The sequence below is a fragment of the Schistocerca americana genome, chromosome 9, assembly GCF_021461395.2.
Source record: "Schistocerca americana isolate TAMUIC-IGC-003095 chromosome 9, iqSchAmer2.1, whole genome shotgun sequence".
In the NCBI taxonomy this organism is placed as follows: domain Eukaryota; kingdom Metazoa; phylum Arthropoda; class Insecta; order Orthoptera; family Acrididae; genus Schistocerca; species Schistocerca americana.
In genome coordinates, this window is record NC_060127.1 from 50,380,139 (window position 1) to 50,397,004 (window position 16,866).

Genomic DNA, 16,866 nt, shown 5'->3' on the forward strand with positions numbered 1-16,866 from the left:
GTAAAAATGGAGGACTGGCATATATTGACTAATATTAACAAAATTTCAAAATGGAGGTTTCAATGTCTGTTTTTTGTGACCGCTTGATGACAAGCTTGTAGAAAAAGTTGTTTATTGGCTACATTACAATTTGTGGACATTTCTTTCCAAATGATAATAAAAAAGGGACTCTTACCAAAGAAAACTGCCCACCGGCAGTAAACGACTGAGCGCGTGTTTTCAGACCAGACATTTGTGAATTAATTTTTTACCACTCCTTGCCGTATCGATGGAAAGCTAGGTGTCACACGTGAACATACACGAAATACCGAGCGCTGCGGAAAGGATACGAAAACGACACGTTCTTTATGAACATTATTGTCTTTATTCTCGGTTCATGTAAGACAGTAATTATTATTCCATTGGTACTGCAGTCAACAAGGACTAAATAAACTATCCGGCAAACGGCTCAAAATACTTTACTGTTGTGTACGCAGCGATTATAAAGAACGCTAATATACTGTAGGTAAAAGAAATGGAGTACAGGCTAATTAAGTTAGTTGATGCTGGAGGAATTGGATTAGAAAGTTACACAACGAGAGCAGTGGATGACTTTTATTATTTGGACAACAAAATAACTGACGAAGAGTGTAATAAAGTAGATATAAAATGCAGACAGACAATAACAATACAAGCTTTCCTGAAAGCGAGGAAATTGTGTTTATTACCAAATATAAACTTACGTGTCAGGAAGCCTTTTCTCAAATCTGAAGTGTAGCGTTATATAAAGTGAATAGAGAATAAGTGCTTTTGAAATATTGTGCTACGGAAGAATATTGATTAGATCGGTAAAGTTAGTTAGTTTCATAGTCTATGGATTATTTGCCACATGAAATGTGAAGTGAGTCGTTTTACATTCTCATCCCAAATTAATTTGTAACAATGGCTACACGCTTAACATTTATAAGACTGTTTTTTATTTCTTTTTTTTTGTTAATAATGTACAAATGCGAGTTAGTAATTGCTGCCACCGCCTTTTACACAATTTTTACTTTGCTGTCAGACATTGTTTTCCACGGGGTAAGTGATCAAAAATTTTTGTTGCAGCACTGTGCACCTCTTTTTGTACACAACCTTAATGTGGAGCAACGAATGCCATTTTTCCTTCTGGTATTATTATGATGTACATCATTGTTTCTTTTGAATTGCAGTGGATTACTTATAACAAACTTCATGAGCGAATAATCATACTGTGAAGCGGTAGTCAGAATACCGAACTCCTCAAATTGATGCCTACAAGAAGATCCTGGGTGAGCACCACATATCTGTCTTGCCTCACGTTATTGAGGAGCGAAGACTTCCTTAAAGATGAGTTACACCAGAACATTATTCCACATGACATTACTGAGTCAAAACAAAATATATTAGCTTGCTGATTTGTCTCTACCCAAGATTTGCAATGATTCTAAGTTCAAATGTGCCTAACCTAAGTTGTTTTAGGAGTTCCAAAATGCGCTTTTTCCATTCTTAATTCTCCTCAATATGGGCACCTAAAATTTTGAAATTTTTCCCCCTGTTTATTATTTCGTCACCATGTGTTACACTTGTCACTGGCATAGTACTTCTAGATGTGCAGAAATGAATATGTTCTGTCATTTTGTAACTGAGGATGAGACCGTTCGGAGTAAAACTGTCAATGATACTTTTAACAACGCTGTTTACCATTTCTTCTGTTTCTGTATGTACGCTTGGACTGATTACATTATTAATGCCATTCGGAAAGAAGAACTAATTCTGTTTCTTGTTATGTTAGACGGAAGAGCGTTTGCATATAGGAGGAACAACAGTGGACCTAAACTGAGTCTAGCGAAAACCCATACGTGATTTCTCCCCAAACAGAATTACGTCGCCGGACTGTATTGATTGAATTAGTAAATACAGCTATCTGCATGACATTATTCGTTGGTTGGCTGTACCAATCCCATAAAAATTTAATCCATCTAGGGGAATATTGTTATTCACACAGTCAAATGCCTTAGACAGGTAGCAGAAAATGCCAACCGCTGCTATTTTATTATTGAATGCTTCTAAAATTTGGTGAGTGAACTTGTAAATGGCATTTTCACTAGATCGGATAACCAGTGAAGAAGTAGTGAACCGGATTGGGGGAGAACGTTGATTTATGACATCTTAGCCAAAAGTAGGTATAGGTTGATTGGAAACATTTTGAGCATCAAGAAATAGTAAATTTGGTAATGAAGGGAAGTGCGGTGGCGATAAATGTATAGGAAGACTGAGGCGTGACTACAGAAACCAAGTTTAAATGATTGCTTGTTGCAGTATTCATGTAGAGATGGAGAGATTTGTATAGGGTAGATTTGCGAGGAGAGCTGTATCAAACCAGTCTTGGAACTGAAGACTACAACATAAAGCGATTAACCATATCAATAATAACAAACCACCTACGGTGATTATGAAAAACTACTTCCTAGAAATAAAACACCTTAGCAATCAGGTCACTCCAGGAAACTGTCAGCGAAATGAAAACTAGTCATATCAGAGACAGATCACCATACCTATATTCTATGCTAGTTTAATTAATCGTAGACAGTGTACTCACTGTTGAAGTGATACTACGAAAAAAAAGTGCGCACCGTAAATTTTTCGTGAGAACATCGAAATAAAATCTTAACAAGTGTTTCGTATTGATATATAATTATATTATCGATATCTTGAATGCAATGGTTACACAGAGTAGTGCATTGGTTATGAAATAGATAAGTCGCAATTTTCGACATTCGCTGGCCGCCGTATGTCCGATGGCCCAGCCAGGTAATCGCTTTACGTTGTTTTTTTCCTATTTCCCTTTTTATTTCCCGATATTACCGTAGCTATCGTATTCACTCGGCACTGGACGTTTGAGATGGTTTTGAATTCCTTTCGACGCAAGATTTCCTTATCCTGAGCATATTTACGAGTCTTCCATTATTTTGTAATATTCAATTTATTAACTATTTTCACTTACTTTACGGTATTTTTACTGTCTCACTTTGATTCCTAATAGTGCTCCGCAAATTCTTCACAATGGCACCAGAATCAATGTCCTAGCTAAACACGTTTACACGCTACACGAATTTATGTCTCTACACAAAGAGAATTCGTAACAACGTACGATGACGTCATAGGCAAAAAAATACTGCGTGACAAACACGTTACAGACATGTTCTATCCGTTGTGGGCTCAACATTATTAGCGACTGATATCTGACAATATATCACACATGAAAGTGTGGACGAGGGCAGACGCGTTTTTACGTAAAAAAAATAAAATAAATAAATAAAACTTACATACATGTCAGTACCGTTGGGCCCTAGGGGAAATTCAGAGAATGTGAAATGTATCAAGATAACGCACTTTTTAAGATGCTGGATTAGGATGTGGGAGATCCTCCCCATTCATTCTGATTCCATATACTGCTTTTCCTAAGTTGCTTAAGGAATCTTCCGCGATGAGGCCTTGGCAATGGCGCTCCTGCTATGGGCCTAATGGGACGAAAGAGTATAGGTAAAGTAAAGGGACAGACGAGTAATGTGTAATATTTCCGAAAGCCTGATAATAAAGTTCAGTACAAACAAAGCTATGAAGAAAGATCTGGACAGCAGCAGAAATGAGAATTGTAGCTTGCTTAGTGCGACAACTGGAATCGACATTCTAGTAGAAGAACTTAAGGAGTTCTCCTATTTAGGAAATTAGGTTACACTGTGTAGCTGAAGAAAGGGCAACGTCGTTAATACATTCGAGCCGGTAGAAAAACAGCTGTCCTGAGCAAAAAAGTTCTACTGGAGTCAGAGGTTGACGTGAACGTAAATGAATATGATTGCGATATTGTATGACTGGAGCACAGTATTGTGTGGAAGTGAAACATGGAAAAAAATACCGAATTGGTTCTAAAGTGGTGCCACAGAAATAAGATAAATTTTGGTCAGACGATACACGAAATGAATAGGTATACGAACAACAGGTGAGGAATATGCCTATGGATAACCAGTACTGTGTTAGTCGGATCTTGAGAAGTAATGTATGGCAAAAATTGCGGGGACAGAAGAAAGTAAAAAAAAAAAAAAAAAAAATTAAAGCAGATTATAGAATATGTTGGCGAATAATGCTATTGTTCAAACAAATGTTTCCAGTTTCTTTAGTTTCTCACCGACTGTTTGTTCTATCACAGTGAGTCGTTATGACGCCGGTAATCTGTCAAACATTTTATTTTATTCGGTTTGTCTGTAGTAAGATTACAACTACACACTGGTATAATGTGTAGCATATCTTGGAAACAAGCATCTAAATAAGAATACATAGTAGATATAGGGAAAATTGTGTAATTACGCATAATTGTATTACATATATAATAATTACATTAACCGTAACTGTGGACTGAATGCTACAGATATAAACTTCTGCATTAGATGCGATATGTAATAACAGATGAAATTCTTGCAGGCTTTGCTTTTTTCAACAAGAGTCTATAAATATGCGCATTGTTGCAGGATTTTTTAAATGAATTTCGCGTCATCACGATTACTTCTATCAGTTTTTTCTCTTATTGTGAAAGAGAGAATTACTTCATTTTTCTACAGTCGTTATTTTCGAAGATACAGTGAAAAATAATAGACACTAATAATAATAATAATAATAATACACTTTTTCGCTATTATTATTACTATTATTCACTTTTTCACTGTACCACTATCACTATTGTTATTATTATTATAATTGTTATTTAGTTCAGCGGGCGTCATGTATTTTACTTTTCTACCGTTGTTGTATTATCTGTGCATTTTTTTTGTTAGAACTGCCGATATCGTAACGGAGACATATTTTTCATAGCCTTCTGCAGCATACCGAGAGAGCGTGTGTGATAATTTCCTCATCAAAGTCCCATTTTAATTAATAATAATTATTATTGTTATGTACTTTTTTGACTGTACCACTATTATTATGATGTACTTTTTCACTATACAACTATTATTATTATTATTGTTATTATGAGGTCGATCGGACGCTATGCGATCACACAAGCTTTGTGAATCAAGTTTCAGTATTTCCATGCTGCTCTCAGTTTTTCCTCCTGAATTCCTTTCCTTTTTCCAGTCTTTTTTTTCAGTTTTATTCCCTTACCGAACTTCCCACCAGGACTCTTTTTTTGTTTGAACGAGTTTCTTTCTTATTATCAAGAGGAATCTATCTGGTATCTTTCTAGATCTTTTTTGATTTTTTGAATCGAGGGTACAATTTTCAGCCGCGTACGTTCAATTTTTGTGGGTAAGTCTTTTTGCTAGGAGTCTGTGAATACTTACATGAGTATGTACTTATACCAATACATATTTTATTCTTGAGATGTGGGTGTTCATGTGCATTAACTGATATTTAAAAAAAAAAACCTTAATTTTCTCTACGGTTTGTTACAGCCTTCGATACCGTTTTCCGCACAGAACATTTTTCCAGTAAATTGAATGAAGTCTTCATTAATTTTTCGTGTGAAAATAAAAACCTTCTTTAAGTGCCATGGGTTTTGAGAATAGTTAGTCATATTTTATTACTCTGGCATAAAGGATATGTGAAAACCTACACACTTTTCTAGATTCTTGGATTGCTCCAGTGGTACGTTTAACACACTCTTCTAAATATTTTACGCTTGGAATGAAACGCCATTTATCCTATTCTAAGCTGCCGTGGATACCAACCCATCCGCTTCAGTCTTCTGAACTCTTGAAGACAATGCTGCGATTGTTCCTCAGCCCGGTGTTTCTATTAAGTAATGAAACGTTACTTTTGATTTTGTAACGGGATCGATCATTGTAGAAGAAATTTTATTCGTTGTCTTCAATACCGTACGGTGTGTGGAAATTTTCTTAACAAGGTGATATTCAAATTTTGAAATTTTTTCCGTATTGTCGTCTATACTGAAATGCTCTCTCCTGCTGTTACAGTATCGCCGATGGAGACGGGCAAATACTTACGAGAATACTGAACTCTTATCTGAGTTTGTGACGTTGGAATTTCAGAGGGGTGCATTTTTTTCGCCTGGCATCATCACTTTGAAAGTTTGCGGTATTTGTGTTTTCCGTAAATTGTTTCGTTATAATTAACGAAACGTTACATTTGATTTCGTAACAGAGACGTATTTCTCGTAACATTCTACAGCATACTGCGAGAGAACATTCTACAGCATACTGCGAGAGCATGTGTGATAATTTCCTCATGAAGGTTACAACTTTGAATGTTTTTCCTTTTGTTGTCCACACAGAAATTGTTAATTTCTCTTACCACGTTGTCTATTGGAACGTGGAAACTATAAAAAAAATAAAGGGTGCAATGAATATTTCTCTGGGCATGACCATCTATGAGAGTCATGTGCTAAGCTTACATGAGACACAACTTTCGGAAGACGAAAACCGAATTTCGGGAACCGTTTTTCATTGTCGTGAACACATGTTTAGGCGTGGCACGGTTTTTCTGTAAGAGTCAAATTTCGGTTTTCCAATCGTCAGCTGTTTTCTGGAAATCAACTGTTCCGGTTTCTGGCTTAGTCAGCATAACGCGTTTCTCTTCACATAAACCTAACCTAACCTAACCTCTGTGTGTTATTTATACTTCCCCTTCATTTCGCAAAAAATCACTGTCTCCTGAATAACAGAATTTTTTAAAAACATGACACACCGTGACAACGCAAATTCGCTTCAAAACCAGTTTTGTATGGGAGCAAATATCGGTTGTAGAAAGAGGAAATCTGGCGGCTAGAAAAACGTTCCGGGAATCGTTATTGGAGTGTTTACATGACAAACTAGACGCGGTGTTCGAAAACATGTTTGTAAAGTCCAGTGTTGGGATCCCTTAGCTTAGTGATGGTGGATGTAACATGTGTGTGTGTGTGTGTGTGTGTGTGTGCCAGGTTTTATTACGAAAGCTCGGGGACAAAAAAGATTTACTCAAATCTTATCTGAGCGCGTCTGTTGGAATTTTGGCTAAACTTTTTTACCTCAGAGCATTTCCCCTAGAATTTGCCGTTTTGTGGACTCCTGCAGACTTTGTGTAGTCGGCCATTGGCGGAAAGTTCGTGCTAAACGGATTACAAATCATGTGGTTTTCTTGGCGCATTGCTAGTGACGTTAAAAGCGATTTATCGCTACAGCCGAAGCGCCGGAACATACTTCCCCTCTTTCGCCCCCACCCTGAGCGCTCCACAACAGCGTTTCCCCTAACTCTCCCCTCCCACTCCTTACGTAGGCATCCCCCCCCCCCCCCCCCCCCCAGGCGCAGGACAGGCCAAAAGAACTGCGGTTCTACTGCGGCACAGCAGAATAAACACAACACACACGCCGCGCGCGGTCGGAAGAATTACGACGTGATTTTCCGTGTGACATCTTTCGCGTATTTTCTCTACTCTGAATTATGCATGAGCGGGATATACACAATTCTTTTTCCCCCGTTCACGCCGACCTCATCGCCACACGCGAACTGCCGATAAACTCAACTGCCTTTACACGGCTACAACACACGATTTCGCTTTCTTTTTTTTTCTTTTTTTTTTTTTTTGTTATTGTCACCCATCGACGCGGGATTGTTTCTTCGCTACATTTCTCCGGGGCCACTCGTTCGCTCGTTTCCGCGCGAGCGCTCACTGGCAGGGGTCTTATTAGGACAGCAGCACGCCGTGCACCGTCGATGTCTTCGTCGTGAGCGACGCCTCGGAGGAATAGCTTGTTTGCCCGGCCCGACCGTTCCACAAAGAGGACGCCGCTTCCTTTTATGTCTCATTCTTTCATCCCTTTCTGTTCTCTTTTTTCGCCCCTCTCTTTGTTAGCCTTGTTTCGGCGCAGCACTGCAGCAGTAAGACGTCCGTCGCCTATCTTTTATTTTGCTACCACCCCCTCCACCCCCTCCTGCCGCGTCACCACTCGTACCCCGTTACGGTCCCACTTTCTGAAATTAAATTACTCGTTACTGCCGTGCGCGGGGGAGAAGCAAAAATAAGAAAGAGAAGAACGGCCGCAGGAGAAAAAAAAGGGAGGTACACAGAAAATTTCACAGGCTGCGCGGAATATCTATCAGGGCGGCGCATCGTCGCTGTCAAAGTGAAAGAGGACAATGAAATCCAGTTTTCCAATATTAATTTACTCGCTGACGTCTACTAAATGGGTTCCAGGTTTTTGGGGGCGGGGACGTTTCTCGTTTGTTAGGCTGGCCATATGCGCCGAGCCGAGAGCTGTTTTCTGCTATAAACACGGCCTCGTCATTCGTGCGATGTTAATTTTTCAGAAAGATTTAATTTCGTCGCGTCCCAGCGGATGTCTCGGTAGGGACAATATTAGAGGAAGGAAATATTGACGAAAAATCGTTATCGTCCACCACTCAGCTGTTTAGCATGTTTCGGGTACAGGTAGGTGTCAATAATTGCGTTTGCATCAAACAGTCGAAGTAAATCTCTTTATTTCAGTGAAACTGTCGAAGCTTGTAAGGTTTTTAGACAAATTACACGCTTAGATTTACGGTTTAACCTCATTTAAATAGAACGCAAACGTAAGTGTATAATGAGTTCTACTTCGACATCTGCATGACTGCCCTGGAATTTACATATAAGTGCTGGGCAGAGAGTTCACAGTCTCGAATGAGATAAACAACATCTATATCATACTGTGCGAGCTCTGATTACTCTTATGGTACAAAATGTCGGTGATTGGAATTCCATGGAGCGTTCTCACCGCAATGAAATACGCCTTTGTTTTAGTGATTGTCACACCAAGTCGAGTATCGTGTATGGATGTGTGTGATGTCCTTAGATTAGTTAGGTGTAAGTAGTTCTAAGTTCTAGGGGACTGATGACCTCAGATGTTAAGTCCCATAGTGCTCAGAGCCATTTGAACCAAGTCGAGTATCATATTCATGACACTCTCTGCCCTGTTTCGCCGTAAAACAAAACAAGTTGCTCTTCTTTGTACTTTTTCGATGTACACTGACAATCCTATCTGGTAAGGATCCCATAACACGCAACAGTATTCCAATAGAGGACGGAGAAGCGAAGTGTAGACAATCTCTTTAATGGATATATTGCTTCGTCTAACTTTCCAGTCAATAAAACGGAGTGTCTGGTTCGCCTTGATGTAATACCGACGAAGACTAATATCGCCTGTTGAAAAGGAAATTTGAGAGTTATTAACAGTCAAAAAAGTCACATTCGTATTAACTGACAGAAAGTCATCAAGCGAAAGAGAAGTGATATTTGGGGTTCCCAAGAGAAGTGTTATCTGTCCTCTGCTGTTCCTAATCTATATAAGAGACAATCTGAGCAGCCTTCTTAGACTGTTTGGAGATGATGATGTCATTTACCCTCTAGCAAAGTTATCAGAAGTTCAAAACCTGTTCCAAAATCATTTAGACGAGCTACCAGTATGTTGCGAAAATTGGGAGCTGACTAAATAATAAACAGTGTGAGATCATCCACATGAGATATAAAAGAAATCTGTTGAGTTTCGGTTACATGATAAATCACATAAATCTAAAGGCTGTCAATTAGACTCAGTGCCTATGGATTACAACTACGAACAACTGAAATTGGATCAATCACGTAGATAATGTTGTGTGGAAGGGAACCCAAGGACTGTGTTTTATTGGTAAAACGTTTAGAAAATGCCACAAATCCACATAAGAGACTGCCTTCACTACAATTGTCAGCCCTCTGCTGGAATATAGCTATACGATGTGAAATCATTACCAGATATGATGGCGGAGGACATCGAAAAAAATCGTCCTATGGCGAAACAGGGGCGAGAATCTCATGGATATAATACACGAGATGACGAGGTTATCATTAAAATAAAGACGTTTTTTCTTTTAGCGATATTTCAAACTTCAACTTTCTCCTCCGAATATGAAAATATTTCGTTGACGCCCACCTGCATAGGGTGAAATGATTCTCTTAATAAAACAACTGAGAGCTCCCACGGAGTTGGTTTATACCTCGGAGTTGGTTTATACCTCGCCCTGTTCGAGAGTGGAACGGTAGGGATATGGTGCGAAAGAGGTTTGATGAACCTTCTGCCAAGTACTTAAGTGAGATTTGCTGAGCAACCATGCAAATGTAAACAATCAGAATGTGGTTAGTCTCTGTAGCAGGTTCGTTGCATCTTACAAGTGTTCTGCCAATAAAACGTTACTTCGATTCGCTTTCCCCGAAATATTTTCTGTGTGATGGTTTCGACCCAAGTTGTTAGTAAACGCAATCCCTTGGTATTTAATCGACAACCCTTAAATTGTGATTCATCGTGTAACCAAAATTTAACTGATTTTGATTAGTACTCATGTGCCGGACCTCACACTTTGTCTTGGTTAGGGTCCGTTACCACTTTTCGCATCATACAGCTATCTTGTCTAAATCATTTTTCAACTCGTTTTAATCTCATTACTTTACGAGACAGTAAACGTCTGAGTCTTCTGGAAACTAAAAGGGCTGCTTGGACTGTCCCATAAATCGTTTATAAGGATTAGGAACAGCAGAGAGCCTATAAAACGTCCTTGCGGAACCCCAGATATCACTTCTATTTCATTCGATGACTTCCCTTCAATTTCTAAGAAATGTGAATTTTCTGAATGTGCGTAGCTCTCACATTTTCTTTTTAACAAATCACATTAATCGTTCTCGATAGTATAAGCTACTAATTTTATACGCTGTGCACAATGTGAAATTTTTTTTTATCAGCCTAAATCTTCCCTACACAAAATATGCTGATGGCGCCACTGGAATGATTGTTGTTTTCTTCTATCAACAAGCCTGAAGGGTGGCTTGATACAACTCTATATGTGTTTTGACAGCTATCCTCTTGTCTTCTTTTCTGGGATTATATCAAAAACGTCGAAATGACGGTAGTTTCACAATTATAAATGGGCAGTGTGTCTGGTTTATTAAAATTTGGCTTAAATGATACACAAGTTAATTTTCAATGCAGTATCCACCAACACTGTTTTATGTAACTTAACCGTCACCAAATAGGGCTACAGATTGAATCTCAAAACAATGTGTAAATATTTAATCTCAGCTGGAGTACTTTAATTATACATATATCTAGCTCTGCTCAGACAGATGAAGTGTTAAAGTTAGTTTTATAAAAAAGATGTGGACGCTAGTAAGTTACAGGTTTCTGGTTTGGGTCGGTGATGTTTCAATTCCAGCAGTTAAACTGATCGTTTTAAAAGGGTAATTGTTCCATATTCCACTGATTTAACTGCTTGTGCTATGGGTATACAGCTGCCATAAAATTTTTAAATGACGTGGTTGAAATGGCTCTGAGCACTATGGGACTTAACATCTGAGGTCATCAGTCCGCCAGACTTAGAACTACTTAAACCTAACTAACCTAAGGACATCACACATCCATACCGAGGCAGGATTCGAACCTGCGACCGTAGCAGCAGCGCGGTTCCGGACTGAAGCGCCTAGAACCGTTCGGCCACAGCGGCCGGCTTAAATGACGTGATGTTTGCTTTTTGCTAGAACTGTTTTCTTGCGCTATTGTAAATTAGGCTTTTGTGTCGTTTTTAGGCAACTAAAGACACTTCCTACATCGTATTAAGAGAAGAGAAGCGTTACATAAGCATATGAACATGTACAACTAATTTGCAGTCTGTTAGCATACTTGTCATACTTCAAAGTTTGACGATATATTATGGCTTACAAATAAGCTGGATTGTGCCATCGTAATAGTCAATGGATATTGTCAGTGAAATGAGCAGATTTGTTATTTAATGTGGAGGATAGAGAACAGCGCAAGGTCTATGTACATCATAGAGTAACTTGTCAGCAATACATTATCGAACACGATACGCCGTTTCGTGTAGTGTAATCTTGAGTGGACCATGTGCATTACAAGCACAGTTTATGTCTCTAAAAGTGTGTACTTATAGAATATGAAATACCTAAAACAACCCTTTTGTTTTCGGTTATGGTTTGAGGACGCTGTTAATATCAGTTTGTTCGAGATCGTCCTGTGCTCTACCCTTATTCACCTTATACAGTACGTTCAACCTATACAGTACACTCTTAAAACCATCAGTTTCATCACTGGAATTGAAACATTACTGTCCCACACCAGAAGCGTGTAACTTACTTGCGTCCACCACCTTTTTTATAAAACTAACTTGAACACTTCATCTGTCTGAACAGAGCTAGACACATGTATAATTAAAGTACTCCAATTGAGATTCACCCTATACAGTGCCTCCTCAATCCTGGTGTAAGTAGGCTGTTTATGTGTTCTTATTGGCAACGTTACGTAGCGCTCTGTATGAAAATCACTGGCTGTGCTGTGTGCAGTCTGTGGCTAGTTTGCATTGTTGTCTGCCATTGTAGTGTTGGGCAGCTGGATGTGAACAGCGCGTAGCGTTGCCCAGTTGGAGGTGAGCCGCCAGCAGTGGTGGATGTGGGGAGAGAAATGGCGGAATTTTGCAATTTGTAAGACTGGATGTCATGAACTGCTATATATATTATGACTTTTGATGACTATTAAGGTAAATACATTGTTTGTTCTCTATAAAAATCTTTCATTTGCTAACTATGCCTATCAGTAGTTAGTGCCTTCCGTAGTTTTATTTAGCTGGCAGTAGTGGCGCTCGCTGTATTGCAGTAGTTCGAGTAACCAAGATTTTTGTGAGGTAAGTGATTTGTGAAACGTATAGGTTAATGTTAGTCGGGGCCATTCTTTTGTAGGGATTTTTGAAAGTCAGACTGCGTTGCGCTAAAAATATTGTGTGTCAGTTTAAGCACAGTCATGTATAATTGTTCTAAGGGGACGTTTCATATGTCGACCCTTAGCCTAGGATACCTCACTGGAATCTTCTGATTTTTTTCTTGTAGTTTGTACAATTAGTGCAGCCTTTGTTTATTGCTAGCGCGTAATTGTAGAGAGAATTTCCATTGTAGTTCTAGTTTTTCATTCTTGTACAGTAAAACAGTTGTGGCATGCATGTAGATTTGCACCAAGTATTTCGCAGCTGCGCTTGCAATTAACGAGATATTATTTTCAATGCTATGTTAATGTGTTTTCTTATTTTGCTCTTCAATTTGTGCTTTTCTGTGTTGTCGTGTGAAATATTGTGACAATAATGGCGTGTGAAAAACGTAATACTAGGCTCCAAAGTAAACTGAGAAATGACAGTGAAGACGAAAGCAGTGTGTTAGCGCCACATTGTAATGAATTAAGTAATGTTCAAAGTAGTAATTTGGTAATTGTGCGTAGGGAAATGGAGCGGGCTGCAAATAATGGTGTAGGCAGTGAAACAATTAGTGAACAGGGAAGCATTATCGATCGATCGGTCGGCAACAGCTTGCCTCAGGAATCCGAAGTAACAGGACACAATCCTGCAAATACTGTAGATTCAGGTTTTGCGTCCTCACCGTTTTCTCAAATAAGTCAAAACACATTTCCTGCTTTTGAAAATGCGAATATTGCCGGTTCAAATGCACTGCCGAATAACACTGAGGAACATGTTTCAGACACCAGTGCATTGTTATTACAATTAATGCAACAAATGGGACAAAAGCTTCAAAAGTTAGACACAATGGAACAAAATCTTCAAACGTTAGACACAATGGAACAACACCAGAGACAAACACAGCAACAGCTAGACACAATCGAACAAAATCTTCAAAAGTTAGACACAATGGAACAAAATCAGATACAAACACAGCAAAAGCTTCAAAAGTTAGACACAATGGAACAAAATCTTCGGAAGTTAGACACCACGCTTGAACAAACACGTGAAGATTTAACTACTGAGTTACATAACATTGAATCGAAATGTCAAAAAGTCTGTAATGACGTAAAAGCACAAATTTGTGAGCATTTTCAACCTATTTTTTCGCGGCATGAAAATGCATTACAGAATCACGAAGCAGCCATAAAAGAACTGCAAACTATTGTACATGAAAATCATGAGACATTGCAAGCTAAAATTGACTCAGTTGCATCTACCGATTTGGTTACGCAACTTGCAAAAACTCGGGAAAACTTAAAGGACACAGTAGATACTCTGAAAATTGGTTCAGAAAGACACATGGAGGAAATTAGTTCATTATCAGAGAAAGTAGTTGAACTTTCGGATCAGCTAAATAATTTATCTACGAAGGTAGGTGATAATCTGAATGACACAAAACCGGTAGTCTTTAATGACACAGAAGAGTGCGAACAAATTAGGAAATTCGAACAAAATCAGAATCAAATTAATACGCAACACCAAAGAGAATCCGGAAAGTACAAGATCAGCTGACACAGGTAATACAAGAATTACGTATTTCAGAGGACACTTGCCCCCCAATACGGAAAGAGGGACATAGAAATACGGAACAGCCACAAAATAATAACACAGCGCATTTCGGAAATTATGAAAGAAATTGGCAAGGTGCACCGAATTTTGAAATGGAACCGCCGAAACGACGTAACAATGACCGATATGCGACTCGCCGACATGATGACTTTGACTGTAAGCTGTTCATTACTACACGTAAATTTAAAACATTTAAGAATTCGGACAACGACATTCATCCACAAGCGTGGCTCCACCAATTATCTCATTGTTTTCCTTCCAACTGGTCACTAGAGCACAGATTAGAATTTATGTGCGGCTATTTAGAGAATGAACCAGCTGTAAGAATGCGATCGGTCATTCACGATTGTCACAGTGAAGGAGAATTCTACCATGCCTTCCGCTCAGCATATTGGACTCAAACTACACAAGTCAGAGTAAAACATAGCATCATAATGATGAAACATTTCGAACAATCTGAATTTTCCAGTCTTGTGAAATATTTTGAAAACATGTTGCACAAGAATCAGTACCTGTCAAACCCATACAGCCCCTCATAACTCGTCCGCATTTGCTTAATCAAATTACCTGAACGTTTACGACATACACTCCTGGAAATTGAAATAAGAACACCGTGAATTCATTGTCCCAGGAAGGGGAAACTTTATTGACACATTCCTGGGGTCAGATACATCCCATGATCACACTGACAGAACCACAGGCACATAGACACAGGCAACAGAGCATGCACAATGTCGGCACTAGTACAGTGTATATCCACCTTTCGCAGCAATGCAGGCTGCTATTCTCCCATGGAGACGATCGTAGAGATGCTGGATGTAGTCCTGTGGAACGGCTTGCCATGCCATTTCCACCTGGCGCCTCAGTTGGACCAGCGTTCGTGCTGGACGTGCAGACCGCGTGAGACGACGCTTCATCCAGTCCCAAACATGCTCAATGGGGGACAGATCCGGAGATCTTGCTGGCCAGGGTAGTTGACTTACACCTTCTAGAGCACGTTGGGTGGCACGGGATACATGCGGACGTGCATTGTCCTGTTGGAACAGCAAGTTCCCTTGCCGGTCTAGGAATGGTAGAACGATGGGTTCGATGACGGTTTGGATGTACCGTGCACTATTCAGTGTCCCCTCGACGATCGCCAGTGGTGTACGGCCAGTGTAGGAGATCGCTCCCCACACCATGATGCCGGGTGTTGGCCCTGTGTGCCTCGGTCACATGCAGTCCTGATTGTGGCGCTCACCTGCACGGCGCCAAACACGCATACGACCATCATTGGCACCAAGGCAGAAGCGACTCTCATCGCTGAAGACGACACGTCTCCATTCGTCCCTCCATTCACGCCTGTCACGACACCACTGGAGGCGGGCTGCACGATGTTGGGGCGTGAGCGGAAGACGTCCTAACGGTGTGCGGGACCGTAGCCCAGCTTCATGGAGACGGTTGCGAATGGTCCTCGCCGATACCCCAGGAGCAACAGTGTCCCTAATTTGCTGGGAAGTGGCGGTGCGGTCCCCTACGGCACTGCGTAGGATCCTACGGTCTTGGCGTGCATCCGTGCGTCGCTGCGGTCCGGTCCCAGGTCGACGGGCACGTGCACCTTCCGCCGACCACTGGCGACAACATCGATGTACTGTGGAGACCTCACGCCCCACGTGTTGAGCAATTCGGCGGTACGTCCACCCGGCCTCCCACATGCCCACTATACGCCCTCGCTCAAAGTCCGTCAACTGCACATACGGTTCACGTCCACGCTGTCGCGGCATGCTACCAGTGTTAAAGACTGCGATGGAGCTCCGTATGCCACGGCAAACTGGCTGACACTGACGGCGGCGGTGCACAAATGCTGTGCAGCTAGCGCCATTCGACGGCCAACACCGCGGTTCCTGGTGTGTCCGCTGTGCCGTGCGTGTGATCATTGCTTGTACAGCCCTCTCGCAGTGTCCGGAGCAAGTATGGTGGGTCTGACACACCGGTGTCAATGTGTTCTTTTTTCCATTTCCAGGAGTGTATTATTTTGGCAGGACGTTGCAAAGACGACATTGAAGCTTTTCAGGGACTGTTACAAGATCTGGAAATTGACACTGACAACTGAAAACAGGAACACAACAATTACAGGTCACATCCGTCGCAATTCCGCGATGAAAGAAATAATAACTGGACACGACAAGGCTATTCTCACAACACAAATCGTGACCAAAACAGGCACCACCCGTATGACAACCGTTGGCAGAGTAGTAATAATTACAGGGAAAGATCGCCTCTCCGCGGTAATGACTATCACAGAGACAATCAGAGAAATAGACAATATGGGAACCAAAATAATTACTATCAAGGGAGACAGAATAACTTCAGACGCAACGGTCCAGCGCGCAGTTACGATTCAGGGAGAAATTCTCCACCATGTGACCGACAAGAAAGAAACTATGGAATCTACCGACATGACGACAGTCGATATAATCGTAACGACAGACCTGAATTTCATCAGAACTGGTGAGTTTCAAACAGGGCAGG